General features: G+C 45.4%; 1 pseudogene; it reads right to left on the bottom strand.

The window, feature by feature from the left end:
• Positions 1–13,701, bottom strand: part of LOC123171487 (probable aminodeoxychorismate synthase, chloroplastic) — a 37,760-nt pseudogene that overhangs the window by 5,377 nt on the left and 18,682 nt on the right.

The following is a 13,701-nucleotide window of genomic DNA, read 5'->3' as shown; positions in this document are numbered from 1 at the left end:
GTAGCGCGTTCGCGAAAATGCGCTACTGCTACATTAGCTATAGCTAACATAGCTATAGCGCGGGCTAACAGAACGCGCTACTGATATGTTAGCTATAGCGCTTGTACTGAAAGTACGCTGCTGCTATGCCTTTCTCCTTTATTTTTATTTTTCTTTTATTTTCCTTCACATTTTATTTTTTCCTTTCCATTTTTTCTATTTATTTCACTTTCATTTACTTTTGTATATGTTTTTATTTTCTTTTCTTTTCATTATCAGTAGCGGTTCCCGCGCAAAACACGCTGCTACAACCATCTTAGCAGCAGCGTGCTTTCCTTGAGCTCGCTGCTACTATTCCTAGCCTGCGGAGAACAGTGTCGGAATTATAGTAGTAGCGCTTCTTTGGCATGGCATGCTACTGCTATAATCTTAGCTGTAGTGCATTTATTTTACGGGCGCTAGTGGTAAGTAGTAGTGGCGATTCTTTTTTACAAGCGCTACTGGTACGGTTCTGTGATCAGGGCACTCCGCCTCCTCCGGCGCGTGAGGCCACTCCAGCTCCACCTCCGCCTCCTCCGGCACGTCGGAGCACTCTGCCTCCTCTGGCGCGTGAGGGCACTCCGGCTCCTCCTCCGCCTCCTCCGGCGTGTCAGCAGACTCCGTCGCGTCAGCAACGGCGGACGAGAGACGCCGCCGCTCCGGCGGCTAGTAGTACAATCAGAGGCGGGAAGCAATTCAAATACGGTCCATGTCTCAAGGCTCCGGAAAAGTTACTCTATGAGAGGACAGACAAGGAAAACGCGGACATCTGTGCTGCCGAAGTGAGGGACTTTTTTGCATGGAACCTCCACCTCCGAAGGAAACGTTAGATCCGGTGAAAGTGGAGCGCACTCTGGACGCTCTTAAGCGACCAGCACCGCCTCCACCGCAATCCAACTATGAGCGCATTATTGAAAGGACATATAAGGAAGCGCAGCGGTCGGGAAGTACTTCCAGTGATGCAATATTAGCACAACAAAGAAGTGGGAAAACAATTCCCCAGCTCGGCGAACAGGCGATGCAATCGTGCCCCGCGCTTAGGGTGTCTAGCGATATCGTCGCTAATCATCCGGGGCTATTGCCCGGTAGCAATGCTGGTGATTACCTGAGCGATGATGTAGAGTTTGAAACGTTAGAGGCAGTAGAGATCTTCAGATACGAGCATGGGAAGCCTCTCGTCAAACCTGATCATCCTTCTCTAACAACGATGATGCGAAGATTGCATGAATGGTACATGGATAGCTGCAGGAAGTCTGGGAAGGATAGTTTGATGCTGAGAATTAAAGAGGAGCACGACCTCGTTGGAACTGATCTGTTGCCTGTTTAATTTGTGGAGTTATTCCAGTTATACAAACAAGACGCCCTCGACAAACAACTCGTGACTTGCTACTGTCTATAAGTATTACTTATGTAATTAAGTCTCTATAGCTCACCTCTTTCATTGCATATATATATAATTATAATTATAATTATCCTCACTATATTATGCAGCCTGAAGATTGTCGAATGCAAAAAAAAAAAACAAATCTATGACATTGGGTTCATTAACCCAAATACCATAACTGAATGGTCGGTTAAAAAGAGAGTCGAAGATACTCAGGACAACTTTCTACAATCGTTACATCGAAATCAAATGGGAAAAATACTCTTTCCGTACTACTTCAAGTGATTGTTACTGTCTTGTGCATATTCGGTTTGGCTTACTCGAGGTTAATTATAATAATGTAATTGATGAGTTATGCATGCATGCGCAGCTTCCACTTTATTCTGCTAGATATTAAGCTTGACCGGGGAGTAGTAACTGTCTTAGACTCGAGACAAAAAGATCCCTAGGACTATGCGGACATAATTGCAATGCTCCAGAAGTAAGTTCATTCAATCATTACCGCACCATATCGGCAACTTCCTGAATAGTTCCGGGACTACCGAGGGATCTGCGATTTACACACCCGAAAGTAAGTAGTACTAGCTAGTTCCACTCATCTCCCATTTATTCTTGTTTAATCGATACCATTTATCATGCTTGATTATCAGTTTGATTGAACTCTATTTCTCGTAAAGGTCTTGTGGCAGGAAGGCACGAATAATTTATGTGGATACTACGTTTGCGAGTTCATCTGCAACGCGACCTCTCAGCGGGGCTACTCTGCAAAACAATTTGAAGTACGTGAACAATAATATTTAAAATTTTATTTTAATACCATCATTTGTGTTGAGTTTCATTCATATATATGTATTGACCCCCTTCTTTAAATTAGATGTGGCAGATGCTGGATGAACTCCTACCACATGATCCCATTTGAGCAATTCAAGAGAAATTGGCGTGATTTTTTTCTCGACCACGTCATAAATGAGAAGGGAGAATGCCATGTGGAAATTGAAATGGATTTTAGATAGGGATTGTAAGAGATGTTATATTGTATATATGTAGTAGTGTCGATATACGAAAACTTGTTGTTCGACCAATCTCTCGGAGAAATAGAGGTCACTTCTCTCTGTATATGTCATGACGATCTAGTGTAATTAATGATTCCTTCATTTGCTTACTCTAGCTAGCGTGTCGAGTTCTCTCTATATGTATAGTAGCTAGCGTCGACCAAGCACGGAGAAAGAGATGTCATTTCTCTCTATTAGCTAGCTAATACAATATGAAACCCCTAAATTAACCCTGCAAAACCCCTGCCCCTTAAAAAAAACAAAAACCCCAGCGCCTGCGAACTGCTGACGCGTGGTAGTCTTTTGGTCCCGGTTCGTGTTACCAACCGAGACTAAAGGTCCTCCTGCTTGGGCGACCTGCTGCGGCCACGTGGAGCCCCTACTGTCCCGGTTCGTAAGCGAACCAGGAGTAAAGGTTTTGGGCTTTAGCCCCGGGACTAAATAGGCCCTCTGGAAGCGGGACTAGTGCCCTGTTCTCTAGTAGTGTTATCAGCAAAATCCTAGCAGAAGGGTGAACAATATGGTTTGGACGATGACTTTGAGATACATATCTATGAAACTTTATCATCGGATTGTTAATGAAGTTGAGAAGGTTTCACCCAAGTTTGCATCAAGGATTCAATCAAATAATGGCCGATATATATTTATCACTCTAAGCACATGCAAAGTGGCCGAGTCGTTTCGGACCGACCGAGTTGATTTTACTCTGTGAGACCGAGTTTGCTCGGAAATTCTGAGTGAGATACAGAAGAGTACAGAAGGTTGGACACGTTCACTTGGTGGGACCGAAGCAAACCACTCGGTGACTTCGAGTTGATCCGGAAAGTAGCCAAAGATTCCTGTCTAAGTTAGTTTAGGGTTTTTGATGTTTTAGACGTAATTTTTAGTCATTTTCTTGTGTGGGAAGTCCAGCCGCGTCATAAATAGATGAGAGGTGACGGCCGATTGAACAACAGCAATCGACAAATCATCTACAACTTTTACGTTTACGTTTATCTTCTCCTTTTGTTCTTCTTCTTCCTCGTTCTTCGTTCGTTCTTCTTGTTGCAGGGCGGTGAACCTCGAAGCCTTAGGGACGGTCAGGCCGACCTAGGGAAGCCCATAGCCGCCGCTCGTCCTGACGGGGTTCCTCCCGGGCGTGTGGGGATTCGGAGTTCTCAAAAGCACCCGCCGGATTGCTTAGGTACTGCGCTTCCGGACGGATCTCCTTCGATGTGATCTACGGTGCATTACTCTCGACGTTGGAGATACATGATGACGTGTACGTGTGCAAACACCAGCACAATCAGCAAGTAATGTTCTTGGACCAAGTTTGTGATCAAACTCCAGACAAGATCGCACTGAGAAGTAGGTTGTTGCTGTATGCTTAACAGTGAGAGACAAGGTCCTGTCGTCGCCCTTCGCTCCTATAATAACTTAGACTCGTACATTCGCAAAAAGTAACAAATAAATAACTTATTGTCGTCCGCACAGAATACGATTGCGCCGGACTGCTCTGCCCTATCTGTGGGCTGCACTACTCGACCACCCTTGTTGGCGTCATCGCCTTGAGCATCATCTCCGCATACTCAGCCTCGGGGTCCGACAGCGCCACGATCGCCCCACCTGCCCCAACCGAGGCCTCTCCGTCATGCAGCACGATTGTCCTTATCACGATGTTCAGGTCGAACCTGCTGTTGTAGGAGAAGAACCCAATCGACCCGGAATAAATGCCTCTCGGGCTGCTCTCCAGCATGTCGAGGATCTCCATCGATCTGACTTTCGGGGCGCCGGTCATTGAGCCTCCTGGAAACGCGGCTTTCACGCAATCAATGGGGCTTACATCAGGCTTTTTTGTTCCCCGGATGGTGCTCACCACGGTGTGAACAGATTTATATGATTCGACGTCCATGAGGCGAGGAACGTGCACGCTCCCAGGCTCGCATACCTTGCCCAGATCGTTTCTCAAGAGATCAACAATCATCAAATTCTCAGCCTGATCCTTTTCACTGTTGAACATATGCAGAACAAAAACAGTATCAGCATTATGAGCAATGTGGCATCCCGATTCACGAGCTAGCAGGAATAAAATCGAAGACATCTACATGACAGTGGTACATAACAGCCAAGAGGACACGCAAGAATGAACCACATCTGTGAGCTAAGGTGCTTGTTACAAAATTCAGGATTGCTAAATCTCAGTAAACTGAGAGTTAACGAAGTCTCAGTGGATGCTATATTCTTGAGATCTTACGTGAAAATTCTTATAAAATTTCTTTTACCTTTTCTTCTTCTTTCTATATGTTGTGTCATTTGACTAAAACTTGATTAAGTCTCAGTTGGCTGAGATCTAGCCACACCCTACAAAATTAATGAATAGAGATCTCCTGCGAACAAAAAACACAGTACTACATTCGCAAAAAGTAAAAAATATTGTACGACATGTTGGAGTATATAGGCATATCTCTATATATGGTAGACTATGATTTGTATCAATCTCCTGCCTTATCTTTAGGAAAGGTTTCTTGCCCTCTAAACCTTATATTCTATATAAACCGCCCGAGAGGCTCAATACAACATTCAACGCATTACGCCAATACCTCTCTATTTTCCCTCTAACATGGTATCAGCCTAACCGATCCAAAACCTAGCCGCAGCCGCTTCTGCTCTGCGCCGCCCTCGGGGCAGTCGGTCTACATGATCGCCATCGGGGGCCGCAACGTCCGTACCTAAGGTTCGTCCGCCGGTCGTGTTGACCGGCTGCCCTAGAGAGTCTTTTCTCTGATAGTTTGATCAGGGTTTCTCTCTCTCCCGCTGGTCATCTTGACTGGCATTTTTCTTTTTGGTTATAAAATCGGTTTGAGTTGTCCGCTACCGCTGTCGACCCCACGTGTTACTTCATCGACATCTTCATCGTCTCCGGCTGAAAAGTGCCTCGGGCTGCACGCATGTGTCGCGAGCACGCTGATATGGCTGTTGCTCGGGCGGTCCTATGTTTGACTCGCTCAGCCGCGGCCACTTACACGCCATGCGCCGCCGTGGTTACTGCTTGGGTGCCCATCATCCTCCCACATCAGCTGCATCACAGCGTCCAGGTTGTTCCTCATCGCATCGGTTGTGGCGGCCCGTCGGCTGCTATTCTCTCCATTCTGACCGTTCACGATGCTCCTGCGACGCTACCGCTATAACTGCCGAGAATGTTGGAGTATATAGACATATCTCTATATATGATAGACTATGATGTGTAATCATCTTGTGCCTTGTCTCTAGGAGATGCTTCTTACCACCAAGCCTTATACTCTATATAAATCTTCCAAGTGGCTCAATACAACATCCAACGCATGACGCCAATTCCTCTCTATTCCCTCTAACACTACAGGATTTTTGAACTTTGCCCGGTGACAATGGCACACATCAATTACAAAAAAAATACAAGGCAAAGTGTCTGCTGAGCGAAACACTCGCAAACACGACTCGCCTGGACTCTAGCCAGCAAACTTTATTTTGTCGGGTTCTTTTTCATGAGTAATTAGCAAAGACATACTAAAACCTAAGTACTACCATGGCACGTCCAGATAAATCAATCGATCGATTAGCACCGCTGTATAGAACGGCCCATACGTCGGGCTCGAGCATGGCGCTGCCGCTCCTGCGCGTCGATGCCTCCCCGAGGAGCTCCACTGGAGGGCCATTGACAGCCTAGCCGTGCCCTTCACGGAGTCCTTTCGCCCGCTGCTTCCGCGGACAAGCCGGCAACGGAGACACGAGCTGGCGGTGGAGAGATAGATAGAGAGAACATATGGTCTAGACGTGTTTTGTCATCCAACGCAGTTCTACATTGGTGCGCGGGCTGGTCTAGACTCATTTTTTCTCACAAACCGGAGAAATGGGATGACTTTACGAGCATCCCAACCGCTGTCACACCCGCTTTTCACGACCCTAGCCCACCAAAATAGCTCCTCCCTGTCTCGCATGCCTTTCCACGCGGCGCTAGCTGCTCGCATTCATGCCGCTTTAGAGCGGATGCTTCGTATTGACGCCCGCACAGAGCAGACGACAACATCTCACTGGCTCCGGCAATGAAGCGGCATGCGCACAAGGGCGCCGCTTGTGTCGCGTTTCCGTTGTCCGCGCCTATTCAATGCCGGAGATACGCGGACCGGACTGGACAAAACGGATATTTACCATGGCCAATCAATGGTCGTCCATCCGTATGCTGCCATTAAACAGGCTCGCTGGCCGAGAAACCCACACCGGCACCGCCCATTGACGCATCCTGACGATTAGCCTCACTGAAATACGCTATTTAAAGGGAGCCACACTCGGCTAGCTCCACGCACAACAAAGCCGCCTGGCAGAGCCGTCATGCCAGGCGCATCGAGGTCAACATGCCATCCATCTCTCCGATCTGTCCAACGACGATCTCACAATGAAGACGGACTCCGATGACGACTTAGCACCAGACCCCGCACTGGTGAAGTGGGCCTGACCATGGAGAAGGTGCACACGCACTTCAATGCTGCCATAGTGGAGGAGCAGCCTGCACTGGCTCCGATGTCGGCGTTCCAGCAGGTCCTCGAGTAGCACCGGTTGGCGAAGTGCCAAATCAATGGCGAGTGCGCGAGCGAGGAGACCGCCGTGGCAATGGCCGTGGCAAACGGCGACTTCGTCTTGGAGCAGTGTGCGATCTACAAGGTTGCTCGCGCCGCACAGGACATAGCAGACAAGAACACCGGTTGCTGCGCGTCCTACGCCCCGCCAAATACTGCTTGGCCGCACCGGTGGGTTCATTTTCACCATTAAACTCACGTCCATCAGCGACGAATAGGCCGCGGACTTCTCCGAGAATGAGTAGGGCATGGGTAGCGGCATGGCCTTGTGCCCCATGTCAGCCGGTCCTTCTCCAACGTTCTACTCTTCCTCGCCGCCGACCGAATTTTCGCGGGTCTTATTCTCGGTGCTCTTTGAGATGGAAGATGGAGGGCGTGATTGTAGGAAGGGAACAAGAAGGTCTTGACGACGGCCACTACCCGTAGTATTTGTTTAGATCCCCCCCCCCGCCCCCACCCTAAATGAAAACAATCCGAAATGTAATGAATGTGCTACAATTTGTATGAATATCATCCGCTTTGGACAAAATTCGTACGGTGTGCTGAAACAATGTTTGAAATGCATGCGGGTAGCGTTGAATGGCCATCTTCCGCATCCGTATCCGCGGACTGGTGTGCCCTATCCATGGATGGGTGCAGGTGTAAAATTCTGGGTCGGCGCTAGAGATGCCCTAAGAGATGATAAGAGAGAGGGAGAGAGAGAGAGAGAGAGGGGGGGAGTGGCAGGGAGGAGGAAACTGGCTATTTGATCTCGGGGTGGTGGATGGTGTGGATTGATGACATGTCATCCATATGCCCCACACCCTACAAACCAAAAGATGCCGAGTGTATTTTAAGAATACTCAACAAAGACATTTTCTTGCTTTCCCTTTTTCTTTCATTTCTTTTATAGTTTTCTTTCATTTATTTTCTCTCTTGTTTTCTTTCTTCTCTTCTCTCTTTTATTTTCCTTTTTTTTATTTGATTCTATTTTTTAGTTATATCCATCATATACCTATGAAATCATTTATGACTTCAATAATGGAAAAGAAGCCGTATTTTTTCCAAAATTTAACATATCTCAAGTAATGATGTAAATTGAGTATTAAAAGAAAATTAAAAGTCAACCAGTGAAGAAGCCATTAACTGGCCTTTGAATCTGACTTGTTTCCTTTCGAAACAACAATGTTTTCTTGGAGATTGTCTAGTTTCTAAGAAGGCTATGTGACATTTTTTTTTGAAACTGTCTCAATTCTTAACCAAAACATATTGATGTCATATGAGGTCTGCCAAGTTTCATGTTTTCTAGACTTCGTTTGCATTTCTTATAACTGAAAAATCGATAGCCTTCATTTTCGGGCCGAATCTTGGCACTCTGAGGTTCAAATTAGTTCCCTTTTATTTTATAAGGCAACATGGACCTCAGGGCACAAATATGATTTTAAAAACTAAAAATGCAAAACAAATTATGCACCTGGTGTTCAAATTTACTTAGATGCACTGAATGCCTAGAAAATGAAATGATAAATCAAATGTAGCATCCGGACCAAAAAATATGCCAAATTTTGACATCCGTCTTATAATAGTATATCTTGAGTGTAGAAAAAAATGAATCAATCTCAACTGATGAAGCAATCGTTACCTTGCCTTCAAACTTGACGCTTTGCCTATAAAAATCACGATTCGACAACAAAGATGGTCTAGTTTCCAAGCAATATATGTGATTTTTTTTTTGAAAACTGACTCAAATATGTACGACAACATATTGATTATATATGAGGGCACCATGATAAGTTTAATATTTTTTGTACTTTGTTTGCCTGACTTATTTTCAAAACACCATTCATCCCCATGTTTGGTGTCGAGTCTTAGCATCCTAAGGCTCGGAATTTATTTTATTTTATTGCATAAAGCCTAAATATGGACTTAAGAGCAAAATACGATTTTTCAACCTAATGTTCCTAAATTTTGAAGCACTTGCAGTTCAAAGTTTACTTATATGCACTAAATGCCTAGACAATGAACAAATGACTTAGATTAGCAAAGGGACATCAAAATATGCCCAATTTTTAATGTCACAATTAATTGTGTATCTTGAGTGTAGAAAAATATATTCAATCTTAACCAGTAAAGGAACAATCACTTTATCTTCAAACCTGACCTGTTTTGTCTAGAAAAAAAGATTCTTCATTCGAAATGGTGCAATTTCCGAGTAGTGTACGTATCAAATTATGCAAAACCTGCTGAAAGTTTTACCACACAAAAGTGATGAAATATTTGGGCACCATGCAAGGTTCATGTGTTTTAGACTTTGTTTGCATTTCTTATGTTGAAAAGTCCAGTCATCTCCATGTTCGGGATCAAGGTTTCACACCCTCAGGTTCAGAATGCCTTTTATTTTATTGGATTAGCCTAAACATATACTAAATAACATAAATATGATTTTTCAACACATTTTTCTTATTTTTTGATGCACTTACATTCAATTTTGAATTATATGTAGTAAATGCCAAACAATGCACGAAATGACTGAAGACTAAATAGAGAGGAGGAAGAAAAAAAATGTAGCAAAAACAGAGCATAAAATGCAAAAAAGGAAAATATATGATATATAAAAAAATGAAACAAAAGAACGCGGTTGGAAGAAAAAAATGTGTTTGCCCAGTGCCACCACGTTGCAGGAACTCCACAAAACATGTGTTTGTCGAGTGCCATGTGGCAGTACTCATTAATTGCCAAGTGTCATCCTTTTGCCTAGTATTTTCTTCATGGAACTCGACAAAGGTCATGTTTGCCTAGTAGATAATGAAATGCACTCGGCAAACAACCTGGGCAATGCTCCGGATTCTAGTAGTGATAAGTGTATGATCTTCTTACTATTATAACAACGAAAGAACTACCTATATTATTATATAATCATGTCATTTTCGATGAAAAAACCATGATAATGTTATGAAAAAAATAAATAGTTTCCACAGGTGTAGTTGGTTTCTCAGTAGGATTGTTGAAAAAACCTTGACGTTTAAAGGTCGTACAATTGACATGCTTAGCACTCAAAGGGTCGAATCATTCACAAAGTAAATTAATCCAAAAGAAAAATCATTATTTCGATATCTGACTGCAATGATTGTAAGTAGTGCAAAAACCAAGTGTGAAAAATAAGAAACTATATGGCCCATGTTTAATCGGAAAAAAATGATGTATGGAAAATGGAAGGGTACATATTTCATATACTTGCCTGTACTTCAGTTGCAAACGTAAACACTCATCTTCCTCGGGTGTTCTGCCACGTGCTATAGTACCTTTGATTGGTTTTGCCTCTCAGAAACCGTTCAGGAGAAGAGCAACATATACTCAGGTTGACTGAGGAGAAGTTAAACCAGGCTGCATAGGGGGCAGGATTTTGCTTTCTCAATTTAAGGTATAGTTGCAGGGCATTTATATTTTCTATCCTTCTCCTCATACGAGTAGTCAGGCACAACTCATAACTTTCTCCGTCTCTGATAAAATCCAGGCAACTCTGAACATCCTTAATGTATTGATCCTTTGATTTTTCTACAACAAAACTATGCTTATTCACATCTCTTGATCCGACCAGCGAATTTCTATTAATCGGTAGTGTGGGCGCCATAGCAACCATCCTGAGAAGCCTCTTCTCAGTCTCCAGTAACCATGAAGTATGTGTTGCATTACCATAAATTCCATTCCCATTATTTGAAGAATACTCATCATATAATGATAGAATATATACATCACCATTGTTGTGATCGATCACCACAAGGTTATCAGCAAAGAAGAAGCATGCATCAGGAGTACTTGATTTAGCTTTGTTAGATGATGCATCACATTCAACTTTAAGACCATACCTGGTATAAAGATAATCTATTGATGTCAGATAAGAGCTGGGCGAACTTCAAAACAAACTATGGTACTTGAATAAAATAAAAAAGCTCTAAGAGAAACATAGAATATAAATATTTGAATGGGGACAAAAGAATGCGTCGATTGTTTGTGAAGCAGAAAACTATGAACAACAATCTCAAGGAGCAAGGAGTAAGGCCAGGCGGACGAAGACGTCAGCTTTTGTCGGGCGGGCTGTAAGTGAGCCGGCGACGCATTTCAGACTTGAGCGTTAAAATAAAAACTTAATCCAAATAAAACATTATAATATTTAAAACGCAGGGGAAAGTCCACTAACTTTAATTAAAACTTAAAACAGTACCATACAAAATTTATAAAAAAACAGACCCGCAGCCCGCAGCCTTAGGCATTGCCGTCGTCCTCCTCTTTAGTTAAGACGACGAGCGTCGGCTCCTCCATCAACGTGAAGTCCTGCTGGTAAGCTGCCAGGGCCATCTGCTGCTGCTCCGCCTGCCGCTCGGCCACCATCTGGCACTTCGCCTTCTCCCGCTCGGTCGCCAATGCCCGCGTTTCGGTGTCGTACATGTGTTGCCACTCCTCCTCGTTGGCCACTCCCACCCACATGGGCGGGCACAACGTCCTCGTCCACGTCCATGATTGGAGTGGCTCGGGCACGGGCGACGCTGGTGGTGGTGGTCGTGGCGCGTTGGCCCCCTCTCCGTCCGCAGATTCAGTCAGGCCAAGGGCCAGGCCACCTGCCCATATTTCACGGTCGGCCTCCTTGAGAACCCGCCTTGTCGCCTCCCCGAGGGCCATGACGTACGCCGCCTCCTCCTCCTCCTACACCACCACCGGCGGTCGTGGTGAGCTGGGCCTAATCTTGACGCTGCCTCATCGGCGCACATCGCGCTCTGTGGCAAACCACACATCCCAGCTTGGTGAGTTCGCCGCGTAGTCTGGGTGGTGGAGGAGCTGGGGCGGCAGTTCAGCACGGCGGCAGTTGTTCAGACTAAGGCACCGCTGGCACCGGAACCTGTCGGGGTTGAGGCACCAGCCGTGCGGGAGGTTGATGTCCGGCCATGAGAGAAGCACGCAGTACTCCCAATGTTATTGGTAGCGGTGCATGGGATTGTACAAGCGCTGGCTTGCTGGCCGGCACTGCGGCGCCATTCGTGAAGTTGGCCGGATGATGCATCGACGAGCAGCCGGCCTTGTGGTCATGCTTACCACGCTTTGTTGAAGAAGCCCATGGTGGCGAGGGCTAGGGTTGGTGTACGCCTGCCGGGGAGCAAGCTTAGATGTGGACTTCAGGATGGAAGTGGATGAGGCGGCGCCCACTACACGTTTGCCACTAAAAAGTACATGCGTGGACCGTTTCCCGTGGTTGACGGGTGAGCCAGAGCGTGCACAAGGCATTTAATAGGGCCGAAGGATGTGACTGGGTGGCCGATATGCAGGCCGGAGGCAGACACCGAGCAGAAGGGGTGCATGTCCATCTCGGTCCGTGTGGATGCAATTCAGGCTCAAATTTGGTGCAGAAATTCGTTCGGACAGACACATGGCAAACATTAATTATTGTGGGGGCAGCGCGTTGGGCCGTGGTTTTCAGTCAAGCGGACCAAAACAGATAGGAGCGGACCAAATGTCTCGTCGCGTTGGAGGTGGCCTAACCTAACTGCAAGCAGGAAAAGTGTTAAATATGAAAGCTGAATAAAACTGTTGCTTATTGATGATTTGGTGCGGCATACAGGAGTATATAAGAGGGTACAAACCGACTTGGGGTAGGGGTACAAAACTGACTTGGACTAGAAGTCGTATACCATAATGACTACTCTAACATCCCCCCGCGGTATCAATGGCAGGCTCGACGACGTTGAGACTGAAACAGATATCTTGAAATGGCTTAGTAGGCAGTGCCTTGGTGAAAATGTCAGCAAACTGAGCCGTAGAGGGAACATGAAGCACCCGAACCTGACCAAGAGCAACCTTTTCACGAACAAAATGAATATCAATCTCAATATGCTTTGTGCGTCGGTGTTGAACTGGATTGCTGGTCATGTAGACTGCTGATATGTTGTCACAGTAGACAATAGTGGCCTGCTCAATAGGCCTTTGTAGCTCGGAGAGTAACTGCCGAATCCAGATTGTATCTGCAACGGCATGTGCCACAGCGCGATACTCAGCCTCGGCCGACGAACGGGAGACTGTAACCTGTCTTTTCGAAGACCAAGAAATCAAATTGTTACCAAGAAAAACACAAAAACCGGAAGTGGACCTTCGAGTGTCAGGACAACCAGCCCAGTCTGCATCAGAGTATGCGGTAAGCGAGTTTGGAGAAGAATTATTGAGGTGGAGACCATGATTGAGAGTTCCTTTTAAATACCGAAGAATGCGTTTAACATGATTATAGTGAGGAATCCGGGGATCATGCATATAGAGACATGATTGTTGAATAGCAAAAGAGATTTCAGGACGAGTAATGGTGAGATATTGGAGAGCACCTGTTAGGCTACGATAGAGAGTAGGATCGGAAAAGGGTTCACCGGTAGCCGAAAGTTTAAAACTAGTATCGACAGGAGTGCGAGATGATTGACAGTCAAGCATACCAGCACGATTAAGAAGATCAAGAATATACTGGCGTTGGGAAAGAAAAAGGCTGGTGGAATCTCGAACAACAGCAATGCCTAAGAAATGATGAAGGAGTCCTAGGTCAGTCATAGAAAATTCAGATCTAAGAAGAGAGACAATATGATCTAAGAACTTTTGAGAGGAGGCGGTAAGAATGATACCATCTATATAGAGAAGTAAATCGGCAGTG

The sequence above is a fragment of the Triticum aestivum genome, chromosome 7D (assembly GCF_018294505.1).
Source record: "Triticum aestivum cultivar Chinese Spring chromosome 7D, IWGSC CS RefSeq v2.1, whole genome shotgun sequence".
NCBI classification, from domain to species: Eukaryota; Viridiplantae; Streptophyta; class Magnoliopsida; order Poales; family Poaceae; genus Triticum; species Triticum aestivum.
The sequence above is the reverse complement of the archived record's forward strand: the minus strand, read 5'-3'. Positions and strand labels throughout refer to the sequence as shown.